This window comes from Ahaetulla prasina, chromosome 9 (assembly GCF_028640845.1).
Source record: "Ahaetulla prasina isolate Xishuangbanna chromosome 9, ASM2864084v1, whole genome shotgun sequence".
NCBI classification, from domain to species: Eukaryota; Metazoa; Chordata; class Lepidosauria; order Squamata; family Colubridae; genus Ahaetulla; species Ahaetulla prasina.
The window spans coordinates 23,288,983-23,294,980 of NC_080547.1; the positions used below are offsets into that span (position 1 = coordinate 23,288,983).

Sequence of the window (5,998 nt, forward strand, 5' to 3'; positions counted from 1 at the left end):
CTTGGGAAATTATAGTCATTGTACTCAAAAATATTGGTTATGGGGTAATAGTAACAAAACATCACAGGGTCATAATATTGTACCTGATATGTATCCTGATAATTTTCCTCTTTTTGAAGCCAAAGATTCTTTTAATGTTGGATCAATTTGCGCTGGCTGGCAGTTTAAAAGATCCTACTATGTGGTTCTTCTTTGAAAGATATTCAACAAATGTACACCCTCAGAACTATCAATGTGCTGCAATTGGATATTCGTCATTACCAGTACAAATAGGTGTTCCTGGTCGATTATCATCTCGCAGGAAGCCTGCAGCCTTGGGACTAGCATGTTCAGATGAAGTCATCATGGACACTCAACTTTCTGCATTGTCTACCTATGGACGTGCAATTGCTGTAGCAATAACTGGAGTCATTACCTTGGGATCATATCCAGGAATAATTGCTCAAGAAAATAGACATTCTATTTTAGGACTTACATGTTGTTTAGAAAAATCAATCAATGCTACTGCTGCAATCATTAGAGATTTACAGAATGAAATTGAAGAGTTAAATCAAGATATGCTTCAACAACGTTTTGCTATAGACTATTTGTTGGGTCGTCAAGGTGGATTTTGTACCTTGGTTGGTCAGCGAGCTTGTGCTGTACATTTTCATTCACTTAATAAAACTATTGAGGATGAGCTAGCTAATTTACAGCCTTCCATAAAAGATAATGTTCATGAAAATTTTTCTCCTTTTGATTGGTTAACTAATTGGTTACTTGATTTTTCTTGGCTAAAACTATTGAGGATGAGCTAGCTAATTTACAGCCTTCCATAAAAGATAATGTTCATGAAAATTTTTCTCCTTTTGATTGGTTAACTAATTGGTTACTTGATTTTTCTTGGCTAAAACTATTGTTTTTCTATGGTTTGATTATATTTGTTTTTCTTATAAGTTGCGGTTGTTTTATGCAATGCATTCTTTCATTTTGTGCTCTTTTCCGTAAGCCTTCTCCAATTATTTTGCATCCAATTCAATTGCGTGCTATTGAAAAATCTCTCTTTTCTTCATTAAAAACAAAAAGCGAGGAAAGCTGCCAGCCGCTGGGAGCGGAGCCAGATAAGCCTGGCCATGAGGAAGAGCTGGCATCGCTCCTCGCGATTTCCTCGAACTTCTTCCAAGCTCTGATCCCGGGGAGGGGGGGATGCAGCGCAGGGAGAAAGATGAGAAAAAGCAGGGTGTACCGCATGGTCTTGGCCACTTGCTTGGGCTCCTTGCTCCTGGTCATCTTCTACTTCCAGAGCAGCCTGAACCCGGCTGCAGAAGACAGGATATTGCTGAACCGCTGCATAAATTGCTTGGAAAAAACACTGTTTGGTCGTGGGGGAAGTCAGAGAATAGGGCATTTGAGGCAGTAAAAAGTTTGCTATCAAGCGATAGCCTGTTAATACAATACAACAACAGACTGCCATTAGTATTGGTTTGTGATGCGTCCCCCTATGGAGTAGGAGCGGTACTTAGCCACAGACTCCCAAACGGCACTGAAGCCCCTATAGCGTTCTATTCACGAACGATGTCCCGGCTGAAAGGAATTACAGCCAGCTAGATAGGGAGGCTCGCAATAGTGTCAGGGTGAAAAATTTCACGAATACGTTTTGGCGAGATTTGAAATTGTTACTGATCACAGACCGCTATTGGGGTTACTGGCTGGCGACCGCCCAACGCCAGTAGCACTCTCACCAAAGAAGATGATTTAATTTATACAAGATGGATTACTTGCTCTTCAATTACACCCATCCCTCCTTATTTACACCTACGATGAGGCTGGTGACATGCCCTTTCCTCATCGTTTCTGCTGTCAACCAACAGAGATGGATATGAGATGCTTGCAGCTCTACCTTTTTTGTTTTATGTTTTATCAGCACACAGAGTTCTCTCCGCCTTTTGTTCCTGTTTCAGTAGACAGAATCTGCTATGGTTTGTCTAGCCTTTCTCCTGTCCTTAACCAAACAGCATTTGTTTCTAGGAAGCATTGGAACTATGTCCTTTTGTCAGGAGGTGGGATAATCTGTGTGGAAGTAGGAGACACAATAAAATGTGCATGCATTTAATGTGTTCAATTATAATCCCCACAAATTTCTCCACGGTGAGGGCGACAAGGGAAATATGAGCCAGAAGTGTCTAATTGTGAACAGTTACTTGGTGTGAGGCAAAATTGTCAATGAGATAAGCGTCTCCTGTGTTTCCCCCTTTTACCATCCTTGCTGCTGGTGTTTCAGAGAACTCAGAAAAGAAATTTTCCCATCAAGTACTGCTCCCATGCAGTTTCCATCAATTTGCTGGCTGGCAGTTTAAAAGATCCTACTATGTGGTTCTTCTTTGAAAGATATTCAACAAATGTACACCCTCAGAACTATCAATGTGCTGCAATTGGATATTCGTCATTACCAGTACAAATAGGTGTTCCTGGTCGATTATCATCTCGCAGGAAGCCTGCAGCCTTGGGACTAGCATGTTCAGATGAAGTCATCATGGACACTCAACTTTCTGCATTGTCTACCTATGGACGTGCAATTGCTGGAGCAATAACTGGAGTCATTACCTTGGGATCATATCCAGGAATAATTGCTCAAGAAAATAGACATTCTATTTTAGGACTTACATGTTGTTTAGAAAAATCAATCAATGCTACTGCTGCAATCATTAGAGATTTACAGAATGAAATTGAAGAGTGAAATCAAGATATGCTTCAACAACGTTTTGCTATAGACTATTTGTTGGCTCGTCAAGGTGGATTTTGTACCTTGCTTGGTCAGCGAGCTTGTGCTGTGCATTTTCATTCACTTAATAAAACTATTGAGGATGAACTAGCTAATTTATAGGCTTCCATAAAAGATAACGTTCATGAAAATTTTTCTCCTTTTTATTGGTTAACTAATTGGTTACCTGATTTTTCTTGGCTAAAACTATTGAGGATGAACTAGCTAATTTATAGGCTTCCATAAAAGATAACGTTCATGAAAATTTTTCTCCTTTTTATTGGTTAACTAATTGGTTACCTGATTTTTCTTGGCTAAAACTATTGTTTTTCTATGGTTTGATTATATTTGTTTTTCTTATAAGTTGCGGTTGTTTTACGCATTGCATTCTTTCATTTTGTGCTCTTTTCCGTAAGCCTTCTCCAATTACTTTGCATCCAATTCAATTGCGTGCTATTGAAAAATCTCTCTTCTTCATTAAAAACAAAAAGCGAGGAAAGCTGCCAGCCGCTGGGAGCGGAGCCGGATAAGCCTGGCCATGAGGAAGAGCTGGCATCGCTCCTCATGATTTCCTCGAAGTTCTTCCAAGCTCTGATCCCGGGGAGGGGGGGATGCAGCGCAGGGACGTAGATGATAAAAAGCAGGATGTACCAGCATGGTCTTGGCCACTTGCTTGGGCTCCTTGCTCCTGGTCATCTTCTACTTCCAGAGCAGCCTGAACCCGGCTGCAGAAGACAGGATATTGAGGATCAGCTGGCACGGAAAATCTGGTCGAAGTCCACTTCAGACTCTTTACAAGGGTGACCAGCTTGAGCAGTCCTCCCTGCAGGCAATTCATCAACACAGGAGGGAGCTGCTAAACAGTATGTGCCATCGATACACCCGCAAGTGATGTCTCCTAACTCCAGATGACTTGTGGCACCTGGTGGTGGATGATGTCCATGAGATGCTCTACTGCTATGTCCCCAAGGTGGCTTGCACTAATTGGAAGAAGGTCCTGATGGTCTTGACAGGGAAGGGCAAGTACCAGGACCCCCTGGAAATCCCAGCACATGAAGCTCATGTACCAGCCAACCTCTGCACTCTCTCCGAGTATAGCACTCCTGAGATCAACTACCGCTTGCACAACTACCTCAAGTTCATCTTTGTATGGGAGCCTCTAGAACGGTTGGTTTCAGCCTACCGGAACAAATTCACCCGTAGCTACAACACGGCATTCCATAAGCGCTACGGGACCAAGATAATCCGGCGGCACCGTCAAGACCCTAGCAGCGAATCCCTGGAAAGCGGCCACGATGTGCATTTTGAAGAGTTTGTGTACTATCTGTTGGATCCAAAGACCCAGCGCGAGGAGCCTTTCAATGAGCATTGGGAGCGAGTGCACTCCCTTTGCCATCCATGCATTATCCACTATGATATCATTGGCAACTATGAGACCTTAGCTGACGATGCCAATTATTTCTTGCAATTGGCTGATGCAGGCATCAAGTTTCCCTCCTCTTCTAAGGCCACCAGAACCAACAATAACCTGACTGCAAAATTCTTCAAGAACATCAGCCCCTTCTACCAAAGAAGATGATTTAATTTATACAAGATGGATTACTTGCTCTTCAATTACACCATCCCTCCTTATTTACACCTACGATGAGGCTGGTGACATGCCCTTTCCTCATCGTTTCTGCTGTCAACCAACAGAGATGGATATGAGATGCTTGCAGCTCTACCTTTTTTTGTTTTATGTTTTATCAGCACACAGAGTTCTCTCCGCCTTTTGTTCCTGTTTCAGTAGACAGAATCTGCTATGGTTTGTCTAACCTTTCTCCTGTCCTTAACCAAACAGCATTTGTTTCTAGGAAGCACTGGAACTATGTCCTTTTGTCAGGAGGTGGGATAATCTGTGTGGAAGTAGGAGACACAATAAAATGTGCATGCATTTAATGTGTTCAGTTATAATCCCCACAAATTTCTCCACAGTGAGGGCAACAAGGGAAATATGAGCCAGAAGTGTCTAATTGTGAACAGTTACTTGGTGTGAGGCAAAATTGTCAATGAGATAAGCGTCTCCTGTGTTTCCCCCTTTTTCCATCCTTGCTGCTGGTGTTTCAGAGAACTCAGAAAAGAAAAAGAAAAACCCTCTGCATTTTCCCATCAAGTACTGCTCCCATGCAGTTTCCATCAATTTGCGCTGGAGGGATGCTTAGTGGATTGCCCACTTGTTTCTGCAGATTCAGCTATCTCTTATCTAACTATTGCCTAATCTGCTACTCTTTCTCCTGTCCTTAACCAAACAGCATTTGTTTCTAGGAAGCATTGGAACTATGTCCTTTTGTCAGGAGGTGGGATAATCTGTGTGGAAGTAGGAGACACAATAAAATGTGCATGCATTTAATGTGTTCAATTATAATCCCCACAAATTTCTCCACGGTGAGGGCGACAAGGGAAATATGAGCCAGAAGTGTCTAATTGTGAACAGTTACTTGGTGTGAGGCAAAATTGTCAATGAGATAAGCGTCTCCTGTGTTTCCCCCTTTTACCATCCTTGCTGCTGGTGTTTCAGAGAACTCAGAAAAGAAATTTTCCCATCAAGTACTGCTCCCATGCAGTTTCCATCAATTTGCACTGGAGGGATGCTTAGTGGATTGCCCACTTGTTTCTGCAGATTCAGCTATCTCTTATCTAACTATTGCCTAATCTGCTACTCTTTCTCCTGTCCTTAACCAAACAGCATTTGTTTCTAGGAAGCATTGGAACTATGTCCTTTTGTCAGGAGGTGGGATAATCTGTGTGGAAGTAGGAGACACAATAAAATGTGCATGCATTTAATGTGTTCAATTATAATCCCCACAAATTTCTCCACGGTGAGGGCGACAAGGGAAATATGAGCCAGAAGTGTCTAATTGTGAACAGTTACTTGGTGTGAGGCAAAATTGTCAATGAGATAAGCGTCTCCTGTGTTTCCCCCTTTTTCCATCCTTGCTGCTGGTGTTTCACAGAACTCAGAAAAGAAATTTTCCCATCAAGTACTGCTCCCATGCAGTTTCCATCAATTTGCACTGGAGGGATGCTTAGTGGATTGCCCACTTGTTTCTGCAGATTCAGCTATCTCTTATCTAACTATTGCCTAATCTGCTACTCTTTCTCCTGTCCTTAACCAAACAGCATTTGTTTCTAGGAAGCACTGGAACTATGTCCTTTTGTCAGGAGGTGGGATAATCTGTGTGAAGTAGGAGACACAATAAAATGTGCATGCATTTAATG

The 5,998-nt window shown here is 42.2% G+C and overlaps 1 pseudogene; it reads left to right on the plus strand.

Annotated features, from left to right (window-relative positions):
• Positions 1–1,204: 1,204 nt before the first annotated feature.
• LOC131203647 (carbohydrate sulfotransferase 11-like) lies at positions 1,205–4,550 on the plus strand (annotated as a pseudogene).
• Positions 4,551–5,998: the final 1,448 nt, after the last annotated feature.